General features: G+C 37.6%; 1 protein-coding gene and 1 pseudogene across 3 annotated transcripts in view; one reads left to right on the forward strand and one right to left on the reverse strand.

Moving 5' to 3' along the window:
• Nucleotides 1–23,868, reverse strand: part of ZCCHC7 (zinc finger CCHC-type containing 7) — a 253,537-nt gene that overhangs the window by 163,183 nt on the left and 66,486 nt on the right. The window lies entirely within an intron of this gene.
• The window catches only part of LOC106734386 (asparagine synthetase [glutamine-hydrolyzing]-like), a 44,500-nt pseudogene continuing 25,882 nt past the window's right edge, over nucleotides 5,251–23,868 (forward strand).

Below are 23,868 nucleotides of genomic sequence, written 5' to 3' on the forward strand. Positions count from 1 at the left end.
CTTTCTACTAGAAATAAACTGGGACTATTCCTTACATTATTATTTTTTTAACGTATTTTGAGAAATTACCCTGTGCAATGAAAATCCTTTTTTTAAAAGAATCATTTATTTTATTTTATTTATTATTACTTTTTACTTTGATCAGAGAGAGGGAAAAAAAGGGAAGTGAGAAAGGAAGCCGCCAGGTCCAGGACCTGAACCATGGTCAACCATATGGGAGTCCAGGACCTCAACCACCATGACACCTGCTAACCCCCATATTCAATGAAAATTCTAACAGCAAGATTTTTTTTTTTCATCACAGTATCACATTCTACTCCAAAATATTACTTAGTTTTGGGGAAAAAAACATGTACCATACTTTTCTAGTAAAGCTTTTTAACAAGTAAGAATTCTAGTTCTTAAATTCATTTAAAATGCAGTAAAAACAATGGTTCTCACAAAGTCACACATTTAACATATACTCCTATTTTACATGTTACCTAAATAAATTTATTTATGGAGTTTCTCTGTAGATAAATTAGAAGCTACAAATATAAAAAGAAAGCAAATAAAATTAACAGAAGAATAAATTGACAGCTACTAAATATGACAACTGACTGTCAAGGGGAAGGAAATAACTTCAAACATCAAAAGAAAAAAAAAAGAAAAACAGAAAAAGTATCTCCTTGAGGAAAACGTACTTTACAAGGCCCAAAGGCCAAAGAGTTCTCAGTTGTTTCACAGGTATAATCAAACCTAACAATAAAGAATCTCATTCATAACAATTGAAAATCGACATATTACTTCTTTAATTTTTGGAGATGAAGGGGGTGGTTTGCCATAGGGCACAAAGGTTTGCCAGAGACTTGACAGAAATCACCCTTCAGGAGTGAGGGCCACGCCACAACTCCTCCATTCTCTTCTCAGGGTTTTGGGACTGCACACACATGCCTGGCATGATTTTCAAGCCTCCAGGTCCAGGACTTGAAACACATTTACCATGTCGGAATCCAGTGCCTTAACCACCATCCCACCTGCTGGTCCCAATTTACTACTTGAATAAAAATATGTAACCATTCATTGTAGCCTTTACTAGGTTCCATGTGCACTTTTGAGTGCCTCAAATGCATTAGCACTTAAATCCCTCCCTCCAAATTCTATAGTATGCAATTATTCCTATTTTACAGATTTAGAAACAGAGATGGGGAAGAGTAAAGCTTAAATATAGTCAAGTTAGCTGTCAGCTTTGAAAAATTTTTAAAAAGAAAATACTCCTGAAAATCAGGAGAACCTAAAGTCTGTACAATGTTTCATTTGCAAAATCTAACAAAATACATGATAAAAACAAAAAGTCACCTATGCTCAAGAGAAAGACAATCAAAGGCTGACCCTAAATGATCAAGATATTATAATTAGCAGGCAGAGTTATAACTATGTTCAAGGTAAACGAAAATATTCTACAGACTTCCAGTTGCAGAGTCTTCCAGGAGTTTTGAAGTCACCGTTCTGTCCTGAAAACAAATAAAAATCTGAACAAACCAAAAAGTCAACTCTTCTTAGAACCATCAGAAAAGAGAGGTCGTAAATTGCAGCCCTAAACATTGAAGAGACAGATAGGTGGACAGGGAGAATCACAAGGCACTGGAGCAGAAACTTACCAGCAGAAATCTCCATAGAACCAGAGCCAGGGTAGAAAAGTCTAAACTCTGCAACTGGTGAATTACTAAAGGCTTAATGTAGACAAATTTGAGAATGAAAAACTCAGGTAAACCTATCAGTAAGAAGGTCCTCACTCTGTGAGTTTCACTTCCAGAAGCTCTACCAGGTCTTCCCAGCAAATATCAGAGAAAAATCCCTTCTTTTTGCCCTATCTTAGCAGAGGCTCACCTGCCAGAATCTAACTACCTGCAGGGAGAAAAATACCCAATTCCTGCTCCCTTCTAACCTTCTGGACCTACCTAAAAGCAAGGGGTGGGGAAGGCAAGGAGGAGAGGGAAAGTATAGGACTGAGAAGTACCAGTGAACTTCACAGCCAGGGTCACAGGCTCACCATTCACTGAAGAATGTCTTCCCTCTCCCCACACCTCACCACATTGTTAAAGCATATTTACCGAGCTCTTCCCATCCAGTAAATAATGCCCACCTTTCAAAGAAAAACTATCAGTCATGATAAAAAGAAAAAAAAAAAGTTTGAAAAGACAGATCAGCATCAGAATCAGTGTGTAATATGGCAGGAATGTTGGAAATACAAGACTAGGAATTTTCTAAAAATAGGATTCATGGCTTTAATGGAAAAAGCAGGCAATATACAAAACAAATATTAAGTAAAAGGATGAAAACTCTAAGTAAAAACCAAAAGTTAATGCTACAGATTAAAAACACTGTACAAGAAATAAAGAGTGACTTTGATGGGCTCATAAGTAGCATAGATACAACTGAGGAAAGAAACTGTGCAGGAACCCCCAAATTGAAAAGCAAAGAAAAAAACTGAAAGAAGAAATCAATATCCAAGAATGGTGGAACAACTACAAAAGATGTTAAGAAATTCATAATCGGGATATCAGAGAGAGAAGAGACAAAGCGTCAGAAGCAACATGTGAATCACTGAGAATTCCCTCAAAAGAATGCCAGACACCAGATGCTGGTATCACAGGAGTAAATTCCTTATACGAGAACAAGATTGACCCTTTTGACTTTCAGGTCTTACCCTTTTTGCTCTTCTGCCACATGACGCCTTCCACCAGCTGTTGTAACACAGCAACTAAAACTTGGAAATTGTATATTAAAAATACCACTTACGGGGGTCAGCAGGAGGCATGGTGGTTAGGGTCCTAGACTCCCACATGGCTGACTATGGTTCAAGTATTGAACCTAGTGGTTTGAAAATCAGTGTGCGTTTGTGTGCATGCCCAAAATCCCAAGAGAAGACTAGGGAAGTGGGTGCAGCATGGCCATCCCCCAGGGGTGATTTCTCACTTTCTCTCTCTCTCTCACTCTCTCTGTCTCTGGGTCTCTCTGGCAAGTGTGTGTGCCCTATAACAAAAACTAAAAGATTTTTACTAAAATCATCCTAAATGTTTTACTTTGAAGTGGAGTTAAACAGTATCCATCAACAAAGGAATAACTGGATAAACTATGATAAATTTAAGGTATAGAATATTATGCAATCATTTAGAAAGTATACTAAACTGAGGCCAACAGGTGGTGTGGTGGCTAAGGGTGCTGGACTCCGACATGGCTGACTGCAGTTTGAGTCCCGGACCTGATGGCGTGTTTTCTCACTTTCTCTCTCTTTCTGTCTCTCTCTCTCTCATAAATAAATAAATAAATAAATAAATAAATAAATAAATAAATAAATAAATAAATAAATAAATAAATAAATAAAGTTAAATAAAATAATTCTTAAAAAAAGTATACTAAACTAAACCAGTTGTGTTATAGCTTAAGTATTTATAATATGATTCCACTTTTCAAGGAATAATGCTGCCTAAACTATGTATAAGTAGGTATGAATAAATGGTTGCATTTGCATTTGTGATTGAAGAAAAGAACAGGGCACACATAAGTATAATCACAAATTATTCTGTGGTAGGAGAGTTGTACAAGTGAAAGGTAGCAAAAATAAATGAGCAAAGGGCAAGCAGGTGGCTTGCTGGTTAGGGTACTGGACTCCCACATAGTTGACCACAGCTTAAGTCCTGGACCTGGCAGCTTCTTTCTCACTTTCTCTGTCTCTTTCTCTCTCTGGTGAGCACACATGCCCTATAACAAATGTAATAATAATAACAAATAAAATTAAATAATTCATTTAAAAAGTAAATGGGCAGAAACAAAACAAAACTATGCTAAAACATGAATGATATGGTTTCATAAAAGTAAAATTATAGGGGCCGCAGTTGGTGAAATGGCTATGTCACTGGACTCCCATGTAGTCTACCGTGGTTCGAGTCCCGGACCCAGTGGCTTAAACTCTCACCGGGCGTGTGTGTGTGCGTGCCCAGGATCCCAAGAGGAGAATGTAGGAGAAAGGATTGCAGCATGGCCATCCCTCCTAGGGGGTGATTTCTCACTTTCTGTCTCTCTATTTCTCTCTTTCTGGCGAGCGTATGCGCTCTATAGCAAAAACCTCGCCACACACACACACAAAAAGTAAAATAATATATAGGCATTAAAAATTACATAAAATTGCTGGCGTATGCTAACTCTTATTAAGTATTTTTATAAAAAGTTATTTGAGGGCTAGCAGGTGGTACGATGGTTAAGGTGCTAGACTCCCACATGGTTGACCATGGTTTCAGTTCCAGACTTAGTGGCTTGAAAATCATGCTGGGCACATGTAAATAAATAAATTAAAATCATTTCTTGGGTTTTTGTTTTGTTTTGTTTAACTATGATTCAAAGCAATTGATACATAATGGCTGGTCTTCTTGAATCATCTATACAATAACCTTCTTGGACATGATATAAGAAATCCTTTTGGCCATTATCAGATGACTGTGATATTATAAACACAAAGTCCAAAGCAGATCTGGGGCTAGATAGGGTCCATTGGCTGAAACTCAAGATCTATTCAAGATAACACTTTACCCTTCCTAATATCCCCTGTGATTTTTCTGTGGGTTCAATAAAAACAAGGGCTATACAAAGAACTGTTTTGTATCCTTCAAAATCTTGGTGAAAATAGTTGTCTATAACTTATAGTAACTCAAAAGACTGGTTTTCCTTAGATTTCAGTGTCAAAAGAAGTTACCAAGTTACTTCCTCAAGGAAATCATATTCAACTATTTGTTCACTTAGGTCAAATAGTGATAGAGAGAAACATGGCTCCATAGGGTCTTCCTCTAAAGTAAAGGCGTTTTTAAACAAAATACATGCACGAATGAGTATAAGATTAAAGAGGAATGTGTCTCTTTCACTAAACAAACAAACCCATTATACTTCCCATTGCTTTAGCTGTAGAACCTAAAACTGAACGTATAAAGTACAATAATCATTCACCTCAGGTTCCTAGAAGAGAGGCCTTTATCTGATGCTTTACCACTTGACTTTATTTCTCTAACTGTCCTACTGTATGTGCATCCTACTGCAAGCCATCTCATATCCTTCTGTGGAAGCAGAAAGAGTAAATAATATAAACAAACAAGTAAACAAGGTATGGATTAATAATAGAAACTGAATTTAAAGAATGCATGCCTTCTCCATGTGCACTGAGCTAACAGTATCTTTACATAGTCCACCAGAGATATTCTAGGTTGACTAGAGGATCAAATGAGGAAGTACGTTGAAAGTACTCTGAAAAGTGGGATTCTGGAAACACTCGTGAATGGAGGCCCTATTTCTACTCCTTATTTTCCGGACACTATACAAGTTCTTAAGACCCACACTGGATTTATATTTGAAATGCATACGTTGGGAAAATGGGGTATGGCTGGGTAAATGGTGTTTTCAAGGGCCAATGCAATGCAAATAATGCGAGTTTTGTATGGCTTCTTTGTTTCTATAGCTTTGGGGGGAGGAGGTGAAGAGCACTGGACTAACAAAAGTGGTAGCGCAGAAGCACTGCCATTACTCTGCCCTTTTCACATCCTGTGCATGGTAATTTGCTGGTGCTCTGCAATGCTATCTGCCAAACCTTTAAGTGCCCTATGATGCATGTCATTGGGCCCTGCTGGTTTAAACACATTCAACTTTCTCAACTAATGCTGGATCACTTGATTCTCCAGTCCGTTTTGGCATCCCTCCCACTCACTCAGATTTTCTAGACAGAAAGTTATCTTCTTCTCTAAGAAGCACAGACTGTCTTTTAAATACACTTACTACTACCTTTCCTCTTTAATTAAAGTCCAATATTTTTATTTCTTTTCTTCTACTGGCCATACAACAGACCCAGAGTATTCAAGTGGGATCTGTTCTTCAAATATGGAAATCCACAAATATTATGTGCTGACAATAGAGGAAGAAAGAAATGAGGAGGCAGAGGAGCACTTATTACCTTTTGTCCCTATTTCTTTGATCCTGTTCTTCCCACTTTTAAGTCAAGGAATGGCTAAGGAAGCCACTGTAGTACAAAAATAATATGGTGTTATGAAGAGACCAATGGAGAGAATTGGCCCTTTTCAATCACTAACAAGTTATAAGACCTGAACAAGTCAATCTCTCTAAATTATTTTACAGGTAAAAAAACAAAGAAATTAAGCTAGATCATCACTAATACCTCCTTCAGTTAAAACATTCAATGAATTAAAAACAAAAATTAGAAAAGAATGCATTGAAAACCATGTCTCTTATAAGCCCTCTAGCCATTAAAGCTTACCCTCCCTCTACTGCCCTTCTCTTACACGCAAATAAAATTAAAATTTCTATTCATAATCTGATTAAGATAAATTCACACAAGGTCTTAATGAGACGTGATATCACAGGACATTTGCATTTTTTTAAGTGCCACACAAAACATGTACTTTTTTTTTTAAGAGAGAGATTTTTGCTATAGGGCAGGTGCACTTGCCAGAGACAGAGAGAGACAGAAAGCAAGAAATAATGACCCACAGGGAGGTTGGTCATGCCACAATCCCTTCTCTTTAGTCTCTTCTTGGGATTTTGGCCATGCACGCACACTCACCCTATGTGAGTTTTAAGCTGCTGGGTCTGGGCCTCAAACAACGGTCGACTACCTAGGAGTCAGAGATGTAGCCATTACGCCATCAGCTGGTCCTAAGCCATGCACGTTACTAATGAACCGAACTTTGCAGTGCAGTAGATTTGAGTGTGGGGGTGGGGGGAAGATACCTACTTTTAGATGCAGAGAGCTTCCCAATATTTCACATTTCCGATCTACTACTCCTATCTTCTTGTTCCTCAATTACATTTCTATTTTCCACAAAGCACAATTTACAAATAGCTGTAAATGCCTTGCAATTTATTTGATTCTTCATTTTTTCCCCCTTTTGATATGGCTACTGCTTCTGTCCTCACCATTAAGGCTTCCAAAGAGAACAGCTGGTATTGAAGGACTCATAGCTCCACATCAGCCATCACTCCTAATCTTACGGTCATAATAAACATACGCACTAATAAATAAATAAACATCAGGGACCAGCAGGTGGTGTGGTGGTTAAGGAGCTAGATCCCATAGGGCCAACAATGCCTTGGGTCTGTTCAAGTCCCAGACCCAGCGGCTTGAAAAACATGTTGGACCCGTATGCGTGTGGGCCCAAAATCCCAGGAGGAGAGTGGAGAGTGGACTAGAGTATGGCTCTGTCCCTGCCAACCAGGGGTTATTTCTCACTCTCCTTCTCTCTGTTGCTCTCTGGTGAGTGCACGTGCCCTATAGCAAAAAATTAAAAAAAAAAAAAAATTTAGAAGAATAATGAAAGAAAGAAGCACATGGATTAAGGAATAGAAATGATGACTGAGACTAGCTGAGATTATTGCTTTTTAAGATTTATTGTGGAGGAGAAATATGAGGAAAGGGACTAAAAGTAATAAATGAAGAGTAAAGCATGGAGCTGACTCAAACAATAAGAATATAGGGGAGGGAGTACAAAATGAGACTGTATATAGCTGAGGAGTATTATGTTTTGTTTTGGGTTTGTTTGATCCCATTTTTTGTTGTTTAATGGCATACACTGAAGAATTAAAAAAAAATACAGTTGAAGAGTAATAAAGATGAAAATGGACTTGGAGAGGAACACAGGAAAAATACGATAGAAGAGGAATTAGAAAAAAAGGAAAACCGAGAAAAAGAGGATTAAGTAGGGGAAGCAAGAATAATATAGAATGTATAATCCAATCAGAGAGAATGTAGGGATTTTATTATGATGGTGCCCAAATATGACAGCAGAAATGGGAACAGTGTGAAGTAGGAAAACAAAACGAAAACAGTAGAAACCAAGAATGGTAGAATAGCAAAGACAAATGAGTAGGAGAGATCAGAGCCAGCTGGGTTACAAACCAGCAGCATGTGTCTTTTTGTTTGTTCTTTTAAATAGGAACACAAAGTGGTGAGAGATCACAATAAAGAACAGCACCATCTGGGGCACGTTTTCATTGGCCTTTTAATGTACTGCAGGAAATAGATCCCCAAAAAGAGAATGCAGGTGGGGAAGATATGAGGAGTGTGACCGAAATAGGAAGCCATAGAAAATGAACATACAGGGTAGACTAAAGCAGTTCATTTGGCTACTCTAGAACGCAATAGGCACAAGAATTTCAGAAAGTAAGAAAAGTGACGAACATGCCATGGGTCGGTCATTAAATAATTTGACATGATTTTATACCAAACCCAGTTTTTTGATGCCTCTTTCTTAACCCTATCACCTACCCTATCTAATCGAAGCCCAGATTTTCATTCAATTTTTTCTTAGAAATCTTGAAGGTATACAGGGCAGGGTACTAGAGTGAGGTGACTCTATCATAAGGAGCTCTCAGTCAAACAGAGGTACAAGCACAAATTACTATATGCCTTCCATAAATATGCCAACAGAAGTAATCTTTCCTGCAACGGAGTGTTCTCTCACAGCACCCAACACTTTCCACTTTGTATTACAGTCATCTCCTCTAGATTACAAGTCTTTAAAAGTCAAGATTTCTTTACTGACTAGGTTTCTGTACTCAACGGAATCTAGCACAATGCCTTACTTATTATGTAACATGTGTTCAAGAGTACTGAGAGAGAAAAGTGGTAGAATTCCTGACTAACTGAGATGGGCAGAGAGATGGTTATAGAAAAAAATGCTTAGGTGAGGCCTTAAAAAATGAAAAAAACCCAGAGAGTAGGCTCAGGGGAGGGAGTAACAGCAAATCACTCTGTGGCAGTGCAGCCACCAAGAAGAAAAGAAGATACGGCTGGCTAAGATATGAACCAGACAGTGACAGTGGTAGGCAGAGACCACTAGGGTGATACACTGGTTTTGAAATGAAATGTGATTCTGGTTAAAACATTTTTGAGGCACAATGAAATCTGTAGCTTAGAATATTGCTCTGGCTATAAAACCCTAGGAGGAAAGAAAACGAAAACATGAGGAAGACTTCACAGAAGCGATAGTTAAGCTGGGTCTCATACTATGACTAGAAACTTCTTTGAGAAAGAACTCTGTAAGATGATGAAATTAAATGAGAAGTGGATGAAAACATAAAAGGAGGGACCAGCAGGTGGTGTAATGACTATGTCGCTGGACTCCCATGTAGTTGACTGCGGTTCCAGTCCTGGACCCAGTGGCTTAAACTCACGTCAGGTGCACGTGCGTGCGTGCCCAAGATCCCGAGAGGAGAATGGAGAAGGGATCATGGCGTGGCCATCCCCCTGAGGGGTGATTTCTTGCTTTCTGTCTCTCTCTGTCTCTCTGGCGAGCACATGTGCCCTATAGCAAAAACCTCTCTAAAAGAAAACATAAAAGGACACCATAAATTCTGGGACTAGGAAAGATAAGAGTAGCAGGAAAACAGGGTATTTAGAGGAAAGATATAAGATCTGGAAGACAGGCTTAAGCTTCATTATGAGAGACACTAGATTTTCCCATTTGATTACAAATTTTATAATTTTATGATAAGGAAAAAACCTTGTTAAATTAAATGAGACACCACCTGAAGCAGATAAACTCTCTACAATTCCACTTTAGAACATCTGGCTGCTTTGCTAAAGAGACGACCATTTATAATTATCACTGACCCAGATCTCACACATCAGATTCCAGGAAATTTTGTGAACAAAACATCAAATCCAGAATAGTGGAATTGAGGCTTAAACTTCAAAGGTGTGGTGGGTAGGGTAAGAGGGGGAAAACCCAGAATTTATACTTATAGGATGAATTGTCTTAAATTGTTAGAGTAAATCATGTAATAGTGAATTGTTCTGGATACTGCACATTTAATGACAAATCTACATCTCCGAATTCGTCTTGGGAGGATTGGCATTTCTGTTTAAAAATGTTCACTTTGCCTTGCCTCCCAGACTACACCCATCACTCATCACAAGCTAGCATCAAGTGCTTTAAATAACAACACTTTCAATAATGTGAACTCTGTTCTTGTTATACTTTGCTATAACTTCCTGTGTCTTTGACATATTCAAGAAGTGAAACTCATGCATAGCATGTTTATATTATTCCCTCCTTAGCAAAAGCTCACAGACAATGTCAGGTCTGGAGAGATAAGAGCTGCTTCCAGGACATGAATTCTCATGAGGATTAGGCAACCACCATCTGGGGCTCCAGAGTTTATCTGTCGCAGCTGCCTTCAAAGTATCACACTAGCAGGGGGGAGGGGGAGTCTAATTCTGTAGTGTTTAACAAGTTGCTCTACCTTGACTTTGATTATTTTTCTGGATTGTCTTCTCCGTCTTGTAAAAATAAAATACAACATGGTGACCTCCTCTTCAAAGAATACAAAGAATTTTAAATAGTGTCATGATTTCAAATAATAAACCCATCAAGCACTCAAATGTTTTGTTAACAAACATTACAATATATGAAAATATAAATCTTAAAAATTACTCATCTTAATAGTTACCTAATAATGACCTAAAATTGTCATTAATAAAATTTAAATCCTTAAAAAAAAAAAAACAGAAGTGAATACGCCAATGTTTAATATTTCAATTGAGAAGACTACAGATTCTGTTTTAATCATGTAACAGTATTCTAGATATTTTGGGAAGAGTTTTTTCATGTCCTCAAGTAACACTAAAATAATCAAAAATGCTAAATTTTATTAAACAGAAAGCTTTTAACAAAGTATTTATATTTTCAAAAGGAAATTCAAAAATGAATATGCTGAGAGAAAAGGTTCATTTTAAATAGTCTTAAATAGTAACCTACTAATATCAATTACAAAATTTAACTTTTATAGTGCTCAAAGTGGTCACAACAAAACAGAGAGCTAGATATTAAAAGAGAACATAATAGGAAAAATGAAACAAAATATTTTCTATACAGCCTAATTCCTATCTAATAAGTCTCAAAATCACCAGAACAATAAATATAGCCCGTTTCTTTAAATTAGGTCTTCTTTCATTTCAAATATTCTTCTTTTACCTACTATACAATCATTTATTTGAACAGCCTTGGCAAAGAATGTATTAAAATTAAGAAGAGATAATATTATTGTTACTCCTATCAGAGGTCTGGCAAAGAAGTTGCATCCACAGATGGAATTCCATTATAATATACAGTAATGTTTCTTTCGTTGTTCATTCAAAATACATGGCAAGTTTATTTCTGTGGTGGACACTGTGACCCAAAGGAACAAAAGGCAGAGGTCTGGTTGTACCTAAATCATAAAACTAGTGGATGATATGATTTCTGAGATGTCTTCCATGTCCAAATATCTACATGTGTTTATATCTACAGGCCTGACACAACATTCTAGTGTTATTTCTTGAAGAACCCTCATAATCCCTTCACTGAAATCAAATACACATAATCTGAATTCAACACTTTTGAAACTAAACTAGACTAGTTCTCTCTCTCTCTCGACTTTCTATTTCTGTCAGTGGTAGAATCATTTTAAGAACTACACAAATTTGCAATCTCAGAACTCTCACTATTTTTTCCATCAATCTTTTTATAAAATCCCAAGCATTTATTTCAATACTATTTTGGCAGTATTTACTTTTATTTTTTTTAAGGTTTTTGTTACAGGGTACACGTGCTCTCAGGAGATACAGAGTGAAGGTGAGAAATGAGCCTCTACGAAGGATGGCCATGCCGCAACCCTTTCTCTTCCCTTCTCTTGGGATCTTGGGCACATATGCACACACACTGGGTCTGAAACTTGAACTGTGGTTGGCCACGTGGGAGTCTAGCTCTTTAACCACCACCACCTGCTGGCCCACTATTTACTTCCAATAGTACTATTATCAATACTATGTTACCTCCTCAAATGTTGGACTAAATTAATAGTGTTTGTAGGTAGTGTGTCTCCCAGCTAATTCACAACACATCATCGCATTAAATGACCACATTAAATATTCTTCTTAAATAATTTTCTCATACTGTTCTCCATCTCTCTTCTGATTTAAAAAGGTCATTCCCTTATCTCCACAAAGTCAAAGTCTCCTTATACAAGATCCTTCAGGATTCAAACTCAATGTTCCCCTTTCTATGCAGCCAACAACTTACCCCAGAATGGTCATCTTCTTCCTCACTGAACTGCTATATTAAACACGGAACACATGGGTCTGCATGATCATATCACAAATACTATTTTTTGGTAATATAGTTCACATATAGATAGAAAGAGAACAAACAAAAACTACTTTGTGTTTTTTTCTGTAATAACATAATGGCTGACTGAATTTCTCAAAAAAAAAAAAAAATCACAGGCATTAGGTATGTGAGGGGTGCACTTATAAGATTTTGCCATTTTAAAAGATATCACAACCCAAGAAATCCAAGCTCCACTTCTGTTATGTCTATGTAAGAAGTAGGCAGTGATAATGATTCCAACACCAGACAAAGATGTCCTTTGGATACTGAATTTGTATATATATAGTATCTAGTCATAATACTGGTTTTTCTTTTATAAATGGGATTTTTTTCCTTAAATTCCTTGTATTTGTTAGAGATTCAATTTGTTACCCAAGCTGTGGATTTATGGGATTTACATCCTTAAAGCCAATTCCAGTATAATTTCATGCAGGAGCCTTCTTGAAGCTAACCAGGAAAACACCCAAAATAAATCTTCCTTTTGAGAATAAATGCTCCATGAATATAATGAATACGTCACTTAAATTTAAAGCACGAAGTCTGTGAAACCCCAAATCTCCAAGTGACCCTGGAGTCTACATTAATCTAACCCCACACACTCTTTATTAGTTAATTCAGATATGTTTTCCCAGTACCATTACTCCAGAAAATTCAATTCTGTCCCCTAAATCCTCGTTTCATCGTGCCTTGTTCTCTACCTGTATAATCTAAGATTCTTGCTCTTGGTTCTTTCTGTTATACATTTCCCCCTTTTCACTTAACTAAGCAGACTCCAAAGTCTCTCAGAGGACCTTTGAATTATCGCCTAAATCACAGTAGAATCAGGTACTCCAAGCCCAGTTTTAACTATCACCCAATTTGCTCTTATAAAGAGTAATATTCCTCAATATCTATAAATGCCACTCTGGTCTAAGTGATAACTACAAAATAGCACATATGTACTGTTTTAGACCCTGTCCTCCTCAATATATCCACATCCGCAGAAAAACGTCACAAGAGTACAAGAGCAGAGTACTCAGTTATGTGGTACTAGCAAGTTAAGTACCAGAGCAGTTCAAAGAACAGTATCAAGGTCTGAGTCTAAGACTGAGAATCAAAATGAAGAGCAGAAAGGGGCTAGGCATTTTATTCAAATTTTGCATTTTATTTGATTATTGTTTATTTGAGAGTTTTTTTTGCTATAGGGCACATGCACTCACTGGAAAGACAGAGGGACAATAAGAGAGAAATCACCCCCCATGGGGGATGGCCATGCCATAATCCTTTCTCCTCCATTCTCCTCTTGGGATTTTAGGCCAGCATGCACACGTGCCCGGTGTGAGTTTCAAGCTGCCAGATCCAGGACTTGAACCATGGTCTGCTACGTGGGAGTTCAGCACCTTAACCACTATGCCACCTGCTGGCCCCCAAATTTTGCATTTTAAATATAAGGAAATCAGGTCCCAAAAGTCACACGGGAAAAGCTTCATAGAGATCTGACTTCAGGTGGACTGTGATGAACATGGACTGATTAGGAAGAGATGAAAGAAATTCCTAAAGGCAGAAGAAAGCATAGAAGCACATCAATTTAATAAATATTCATGGGAAGAATTAGTATCTATATATAACTACTATGTACCAGGCACTGTGCTAAATGCTTTGTATTGATTTTCATTCACTCCTAATAAACAGCCTTTATATTAATATTATCATTTACACTTTGTATAGCAGAGAAACTTTGAGGCATACAGTGTCAAAACGGAACCAGAAACCTCTAGTTTATGTGAATGCAAAGTTCATACGTTATCTGCATTCTTTCTGCTATAGCATATTTCCCACTTGTTATATGACAGTCACTAGCTTTCTCATCTTTAAAATGTTCTCAGGCTGACTTTGGCCCCTTCGAAAATATTTCAATTGTCACGTACATCACTATCATTCTACTGAAGTGCAACTATCGAAAAAAAGTACGTGTTCAACACAAGGTATGTTAATTTTTGATAATCCTGACATGGATTCACATTAAACTACTAGTCTGGTGAGAACAGACTGAGTTTGTATTATTACATCATTGTCACCTATTTACTAGGTTTGACAACCTATCTAATACTCCTTCTATCAATTCAGACTAAAATGTGTTCTTAAATTGTCATAAATGTACGTCCTCCGGAAAAGCAGAAATCTAATATGTCATGCCCAGAACATCTAGCACCAAAAGGTATTGAGAAACTTAAGCACCTCTCTGGAAAACGTGGTTATTTAGATGACTGCCTTCCATGAACCAATTTTTCCACTGCCCATCCTCAGCAAAGAATGAGGTAGCTATCCTGCCCTACTCTTAACAGAAAAGGTGGGTATACATCTACCAAGGAACAAGAAGGGCAAAAAAGATGGGGAAAAATTTTATTTTGTTTTGTTTTAGGTTTTTCTATAGGGTGTGTGCACCCACCAGAGACAGAGAGGGAAAGTGAGAAATAACCCTAGAGGGGATGGCCATGCCCCAATACCTTCTCTTCCATTTTCTTCTCAGTATTTTGGGCATGAACATACATGTGCCCAGCATGATTTTCAAGCCACCAGGTCTGGGACTCAAACTGCCGTCAGCTAAGTGGGAGTCCAACTCCTTGAACACCATACCACCTGCTGGCCCCTGATTTTATTTATATGAATCTATAATAGGTAAATCTACTGAAAGACAAGTGGACTAAAACCAAAACTGGTATATATATCCGTTCATCTCAGTACAGTTCACTAGGCCTACAGTGAGCGCTCAAGGACTATTTATTGATAGTGCACATAAATTATATATAAAACAGAAAATCCAAAAACATGAAGGCTATAAGTACAAAGTCAAATAGATTCTAAATTTTTTCTTCAGGCTGTAAATCATAGCACAGTACAGTGCAGGTGCATATATGCAGACAGCTTATATCACTCCGGAAAGTTTCTTTTGTTCAATCTTTTAACAATTTCAAAGAACATTTTACATAAAATACAGGGAAATTTTTTTTCTTCTTTTTTGGAGAGGTTTTTGCTATAGGGCGCGTGCGCTCGCCAGAAAGACAGAGAGAGATATAGAGACAAGAAGCGAGAAATCACCCCCCAGGGGGGATGGTCACGCCACAATCCCTTCTCCTCCTTTCTCCTCTCAGGATCTTGGGCACGCATGCACACGCGCCCAGCGTGAGTTTAAGTAACTGGGTCCAGGACTTGAACCGTGGTCGACTACATGGGAGTCCAGTGACATAGCCATTACGCTAACTGTTGGTTCCAATATGAGGAACTTTTTATTCAGAGATGGAAACAAGACTTTCTGAACAACTTCTTTTTGTTCTACTAGATGTCATAATGCAATGGATGTTTTCATTTTAGGAGAATAATTACAGTTGGTAACTTTTTTCAAAGTCTGTTTTATACAGTAGAGAATTGTACTAGTAGCCATCAGAACATCTGAAAGTTAAATTTCCTTTCTGAAGCATCCCAATTATCACTTATTAAAAGACTTTCTGTTAGAATATGGTTTTCTGACATAAAGATACTAATATTTTTTGGGGAAGGAGGAGGATAGCAATACAAAGAATGCAGTTTTCAATTCATGGTTAAACATAAAACCAAACACTGTAAACTGAAAAACAATTTTACTTTCATTGACATTAAGTCAATGGCTCATTATTTAAAAGCATATGTTCATCAACACAAATAAACTTCTATTTCTCAAAGTTTCTATTTGAGGCTAAAATCCTAAAATAGCCCTTAAGTTTCACCACAATTCAGCTGCTAAGGAAAAGCTAAGTAATGCTTCCCATGACTAAATGGATTAATTCTTTAGCCCAAACACAATTACTGTTCTCCACACTGTTCCATTGAACATCTAAATAAGCATCCCAAAGCTTATTTCACTCAAAGAAAGGATCCAGACCAAAGAATAACCCCAATGTATGAAGTTTACATTTTGTGTAAAGTTTTTTTTTAAAAAGGGAAAAATCTGTAAGTGGTAATCAGGAAAAGAAATGAGTCATTTTAGACAGGTGTTGGGGATGACATCTATTGACTAACAGATATCTTTGTTGAGGAGTGCTGTGCAGATTCCAGTAGATGTCTTTTTCTCCAACCAATTAAATTTCTTTTTACTTAGTCCTTGAATCTAGATTTTTCTATAGCTGACTCACACACATTCATAATGATAATAATTATTTGAGAAATAGCCTATTACAAGGAAAGAAATATACTTCATATGATTGTTTCTTTTCCTGCTTAAAAAATTATCAGCTCCAAACATATACAGAGAATGCTATCTTCTGACCATGTTTACTAAACATTTTATTTTCCAGTATCTTTCTAAATTTCAAAAACTTGCTGTAATACACATCTGATCTAAAGAAGAGAATATGGCAGGGTCAAGGAATGGGGAATGGGGAAATTGACTGTATTGCAATAATTCTCTAAGAATGGAGGGGTAAAATAAAACAATATTAAATTCAGGATCCTGTGACAACCCTAAGTCATCGGTTTATGGGAATGGGTTACCTTAGTAACATTTCCTGTTACTGAGATATTTACACATTTCTGTGTAAACATGTTTACATGTCTACTGTACGGGAGAAAGAATGCCTACATGAAGGAGTTTGAACCAGACTGTTACTAGGGTTTCTTCTGATTCATTAGGACTAGTCAATTTTTTAATTTTTTATCTAAAATTATGAAATTATAGCTGTTTTCCACCTGCTTAATGTCCCTTGGGAGACCACTACTCTTAAATTACTGTTTTAACATTAGTTGTTAGGAGGAGAATTTTTAGCTCTTTGTAACACTTTCACATTTAACTAAAGGATTATTTACTGTTAGGTGGTTTTCTACAGCTCTGCCCCAAAGGGCTTTCACGAGCAATGCAAATATATTTTCACAAGATCAAGCTATTTAACTTTGGCCTCCTAATGAAGGCTGAATTAATGGTAGAGCTTCCTTTCATTGTCAGTAACTAGACTACTACAAGGGAGCAGGTTTTCTTTGTCCAGATAGAAATGAAAATAAAATGTAAAATTCCTTCTCAGTTTTGATTCTTGTTTGTGTTCATTAACAGAGAGTTAAACAGCCTGAACTTCACCTTTAGCAATTGCAGGTATAATCGGATTAATTTAAATGGTTATTAATGCCCTTTGGAATTCTAATTAGCCAGGGGGACAGCTGATGCAGACAGCCTTGGAAAGGGGGGGATTATTCTCTCAGAGTTCAAACTCTCAGAGCAGCACCCCTACATAATTCCTGTCCACCCATTTTAGCAATACCAGAAGGGAAGTCCTGAAGAATCTGAAGAAACAGTAATAAAAACGTGAAGGACAAAAAGGTATGAAATATGGAAAGAAAAAGAATAAATGTTCAACATATTTCCAAAAACGTACTAAGGATTAAAAAAAAAAGGGAACCTAGTGCACATCTAATAAGTACAACAAGCAGAAAGAAAAAAAAAACTTGCTAAATGGCGCTGTTAGACATAACAATAAGATTAAAGTACTTTCTTTTTTCCAGTTTGCTATAGGGTGCCTGGGCTCACTGGAGAAAGCCAGGGGGATGGGAGGTCTGTGGGGGAGGAGGGAGAATCGCTTTCCAGGGAAGACAGCTAATCTCTTCTCCATTCTCCTCTAGAGATTCTGGACTGCATCTCAGCATGTTTTTCAAGACACCAGGTCCAGGACTCAAACTGCGTAGTCAGCCTTGTGGGATCCAGCAGCCTTAAACACCATGCCACCTAGCTGGCCTTAAAGTTACTTTGTACTTGGAAAAAGATTTCTCTATTTTGCTTATCTGAAAAAGCAAAAACCTCCATGGCTTCCAGTGTTCAAAATATTTTCTAAATTTGCACATTTAATGTCCCTATAAAGGTCAATTTCTTTGTGTGGGATGCAGTCTTAAATATGAAGCATAAATTTGAAGAGTGAGGTGAAACCCATACCACAGAGCTACATACACTGCTTCACGCTTAAATTTTTTAGTGATTTCAAAACTCTTGATATATCAGGAGTTCTGATTCCAGATAAGGTAGAATAAGCATCGTCTACTGTCTTTTCCACCGCATACAGATATAAAACCTAGAGATACTGTATAAAGCAGTTACTTAAGGCAGACTGTGGAAGACAGAATTAAAATTCACATCAAACTGGTGGCAACTTACCATTTTTCTCCCTCTGATATTCCCTATCCTAGACTCAACATAGCCTACAGGTGGAAGCAAGACCTCGGGGAGACAGGGAAGATTCAAGTAGAAGTGCTCTTCTTCTTTTTTGAGGAGCAGGAAAAGAGTCTCCTACTGCTCAGTAGAGAAAAAGAAATTCCCCCAACTTTGCTTGGTAACATTCTCTCCCCAGCCCCCATGTGGTCTTGTGGCTGGTGGAAGGGTGACAGCAGCAATGGGTCCAGAGGAATCTACAACTATTGATGGAAAACTTCCTTTTTGAGGGAATGGCACAAACTCCTGCTGCCTATTTCTTTCAATCTTCCTGCTACATGGCACTAGATGTAATGTTGGGCACAACTGAAAAAGGTGTACAGAAGAATGAGATAGGGAAAGCATTCCAAAGAGGAAGCCCAGGCAACCAAACAGAACCAGAGAGATCATAAAGAGGGAAGAAGAGGGAAAAGCACAGATAAACAGTCCCCTAAAGTTGTTTATAAACTCCTAGGCTCACCCCTCCATGCATGGAGGATGATGCACCCTGTGCATGCATGAAGCTCATGCTCTAACAGCCTATCAAAGACTTTGAGAAGTGAACCATGGGATTGACAAGCACCCAGTTCCCAAACCAATGTGTGCAGGACAGATCTGAAGAAGACTGCAGAGATTTTGTAAAAGGAACGGGCATTCCAACAACCCACATAAGGTGGATTAGAATTTGCAACCTGAACACAATCAGAATGATTGCCTGCTAAAACAGAAATATTAACATTTGTCATAGGGTTTAGCCAAAACAATGAGTCTGATAATAGAATATTTAAATTACCCAGAATACAGTCCAAAATAATTTGATATGAGAATCAGGAAAGCCTCAACTTATAATAAAAGATAACTAACATACGCCAACACTGAAATAACACATTTAAATTGAATGATTTAAAACTGACAAGACTTTAAAGCCATTTTTTACACAAACATTCCCACAAGAACACTTGGAACAGATTGAAAGATAGAGAGCTTCCTTAAAAAATACACACACACACACACACACACACACACACACACACAAAAGATATAAAGAACCAAATGGAAATTTTAGAAACTGAAAATTAAAATAACCTAAACAAAAATCTTACCAGGCAGGCTCCATAGCTAAATTGATATGATAGCTGAAAGAGTCAATAAACTTGTAGAAGATAGAAAGTATCCAATCCAAACACAGATTAAAAAGTATTTTTAAAAAGAACAGACTACAACCTCTGGGGCTTGCAGGACAATGACAAGAGGTCTAATATTCACTTCCTTCATGTCCCAAAAGGAAAGAGAGTGTGGTACAGAAAGAAAAAGTGAGAAAACAATGGCTGAAAACTCATTTTCATATTTTAAGTTTACTTGCATTACTTATAGGGGAACAAAATTAAAATAACTGATCATTTCTCATTAGAAGCCAGAAGGTAGTGGGACCCTATTTTTAAGTTATAATGGAAAAACACTGTCAACCTATTATTCTACATTCAGGAAAAATACATAACACTTCAGGAGTGAAGTTAAATAAAGACATTCTCTGATTTTTTTTTTGGGGGGGGCAGGGGAGAGGTTTTTGTTCTAGGGCGCATGTGCTTGCCAGAAAGACAGAGAGAGACAGAGAGATAGAAAGCAAGAAATCATTCCCAAGGGGGATGGCCACGCCGCAATCCCTTCTCCTCAATTCTCCTCTTGGGATCCTGGGCAAGCACACACACGTGCCCAGAGTGAGTTTAAGCCATCAGGCCCAGGACTCAATCCACGGTCGGCTACATGGGAGTCCAGCGACATAGCCATTACACTAACTGCTGGTCCCATTCTCTGACTTTTTTTAAAAAGTGGAATGTATTGCCAGCAATCTGCTCTAGAAGAACTGCCAAAGAAGTTCTTCAGAGAGAAGAAATATGACACCAGAAGAAAATGTGAAACATTAGGAACCAGGGATGAGCAACGGAAACAGCAATAGTCACTCTCCTCTCCTTGAGGTCTTTAAAATATTTGTTTGAAAACAAAAAGCAAAAGAATTAAGTCTGATGGGGTTTTCAGTGTTCATAGATATAAACACATAAGACTAAAAAAAAATCAAACAAGTCAAGAATAACTTATCACCTAACACAAAATAGGACAAAAAGACTGCAAAGTTACTACTTATTTGTGTTGGGTTTTTTGGCTGTTGTTTTATTTCTTGTGTTTATTTTTTTGGCTTTTGCCATACAGTGTGGGGCGTGTGCTCACTGGAGACAGAGAGAAGTAAAGTCAGAAATCACCCCCAACTGGGGTGAGGGGATGGCCACTTTGTAATCTCGTCTCCTCCATTCTTCTCTTGAGATTTTGGGCATGCACACATCCATAGCTGGCATGATTTTCAAGCTGCCAGCTCTGGGATTTGAACCATGGTCAGCCATGTGGGAATACAACGCCTGAACTTCCATACCACCTGCTATCCTCGGCCACTTACATGTTTTAAGGTAGGGCAACTGTGTGCACAATCAGGCACTGCCATTTTCCTCATTTCTTTCCACTGACCCTTCCTTCTATCAAAGTGGAAACAGTGACATCAGACAGCATGTGAGCCCTACTTGTTTGTGACACTGTCAAGACCACGAGCTGACAAGACTAATTTTCTGCCCTTTAGAATCTTACAATCTAAACTATTCAAATCCACCTGATAATGGACTGGTTTAGACAAAATCAAAAAAAAAAAAAAAGCAAACAAATAGAAAAAAAAACAAAAACAAAAAAACAGGAGCAATGATTTAAAGACTGAAATAAAGTACACATTTTATGCCAGTAAAGTCTCAATTATTTTTTAGACAAAGAAAAAAGCTCTGAGGAAGATTCACTAAGTGACTGCTTTGCTTGTTCCATTTTATAAAGGCAAGCAATACCTCACAGAAAAATGGATGGACTTCCTTGTTCCCTTTGAGTGGCAAATTGGAGAAAAAAGATTGCTCCACTTTATAAATCCTCCTTAGGTTACTGAGTAGGTGCAAATTCTGATACACAGAAATAAACACATACTTTGAAGAAATGCCAAAATCATCTCGCATGTATTAATTAAAATCTAATCTTAGAAATAAATCATTTCATCTTTCATTCATCCTGTTCTTAAAGATTTTATTCTTAGCATGCTGTAAAAAAAAATCTTTGGACCTAGAAATATTCTAAGAGTACAAATGTTTGTTACTTTTAAGTAAAATGCATGATATTCAGCAATACTAATACATTCTTAAGATGCAGGCAAACCTCAGTTGCTGCCAACTGTCCTTGATGTGTTCGTAACACCCTAAAGATTAAACAGTATAATGTCATAAATCCTATTACAGTATATAATCTCTAAATTACATTCAAGGGGATAAAAATATACAGCATATTAATGAACTTTACATTTTTCTAACACCCTTTATACTGAATGTGAGAATCTAGTTACTTTGGATAAAAGTTTATGAAAATCCATCTCTCATAGCTATTAAATAAAATATACTCTGCTCGTCCTTGGAATCAGTTACTTTCAAAATGATGTCAGCCTGAGAAGTGGATTAACCTCTTTCACTTGTCCTGCCCTAAATTTCAAGATTTATTTACATTCTATCCACAAGAGATACGATATAAAAGGGATAAAATTTGAACATAAACAAACATTAAACTATATATCATACACTCATGTTTAGAACACTTTTTTTGTTTTTGCCAGAGGGTGTACTTTGCCAGAGAGACAGAGGGGACTGGGGAAGAAGCACACACCAGTGGGGTGTAGGCACATGCAATCCCTTCTCCTCTATTTCTCCATCCTGTTGGGATTTGGGGCATATGCCCAGGGTGCTTTTCAAGTCACAGGGGCAGGAACTCAAACCCACACTCTGCTGTGGGATCCAGTTCCCTTAACCACTAGGCTATGAGGCTGGTTCTAGGACATATTTTAATATTCTGGAAAAAAATATAGCAAAGTAGAAATTTCCTCTTCTCCCTATAAAAAAAACCCCACTGTGAAACAGAAAGACTTCAATTTTACTAGCTAGGGGAAGTAAGTGTCAGAAAATGTGTTCAACATGTTTATTGCATAGTATGAAATGTTTATCAAATTGATATTTTCAAAAACAGAAGAATGGACACTAATTCCATGTAGTACACGGAATTGTGTCCTCCCTGACCCCAGAGATATATGTCCAAGTACTAACTTCCAGCACCTAGGAATATGACTTTATTTTAAAATAGGGTCTTCTCAGAACCAGCAGGTAGCATAATGGTTACATCGCTGGACTCCCATGTATTCAACCATGGTTCAAAACCCGGAATTGGTGGCTTAAGGCTCACACCAGGCGTGAGTGCGTGTGTGCCCAAGATCCTGGGAGGAGAATGAAGAAGGGATTTCATTGTGTCCATCTCCCCTGGGGGTGATTTCTTGCTTTCTGTCTGGCTCTCCGGTGAGCGCACATGCCCTATAGCAAAAATCTCTCTAAAAAGAAATAGGGTCTCTCCATTATAATTAAGGATCTTGAGATGAGATTATCCTAGATTTAGGGTGGGCCTCCAAAACCTGCAGGTGTTCTAATAAGTGAAAGGAGAGGGAAATTTGAGACTATAGTCATGTGACAAAGACTGGTACATCTACATGAGTCAAGGATCACTAACAGCCATCAGAAACCAGAGGATCCCCTCAGAGCCTCCAGATGGAATCAACCTGCCAACAAATCTCTAGCCTCTACAACAGTGAGAATACATGTCTGAGGTTTTAAGTCACCTTGTTTGTGATACCTTGTTACAACAGTCCTCCCAGGAAACAAAAAGCAATTTGCATATTTTTTGTAAAATAATATATCAGTTACTTATTCAAAGGCTCCAAATGGCAACTTGCTTTTCATCTTATCTTTGACACCAAATCAAATGAAATATCTAAATGAGAGACTTTTGCCAGCTGGGTTTCCAAACCGCAGTCGACTACATGGGAGTCGAAAGACAGCCATTACGCTAACTGCTGGTCCTAGAATGAATTTTAGAAGAACCCTTGATATGTACAAACAATGTCTTTTAGGAGTAAATCAGACCTCCTTCTCCAAGAGCACAAAGAGTCGTCCAGTAATAAAATGATCAGGGACCAGCAGTTAGCATAGTTGACTGCGGTTTGAGTCCTGGACCTGGTGGCTTAAACTTACGCTGGGCGTGTATGTGTGTGTGCATGCCCAAGATTCCGAGAGGAGAAGGGAGGAGAACAGAGGAGAAGGGATTGTGGTGTGGCCATCCCCCCTGGGGAGTGATTTCTCACTTTCTGTCTCTGTCTTTCTGGCAAAGAGCACACGCCCTATAACAAAAACCTCTCCAAAAAAAAAAAAAAAAGTAAAATGACCAAATAACTGCTTCCTAAGAAGTATGCCTAGACAAGCTGACTATAGAAGTGAATAATCTAAAGTTCCCCTACTCCTCAAAACGACAACAACAACAAAGGGAAGTTCTAACTCATGTAATAAAATAGTATTTTACCAACTATAAGACAGCCAAAAGTTCAATGAAGTT

This window comes from Tupaia chinensis, unplaced genomic scaffold (genome assembly GCF_000334495.1).
Source record: "Tupaia chinensis unplaced genomic scaffold, TupChi_1.0 Scaffold000104_1, whole genome shotgun sequence".
NCBI classification, from domain to species: Eukaryota; Metazoa; Chordata; class Mammalia; order Scandentia; family Tupaiidae; genus Tupaia; species Tupaia belangeri.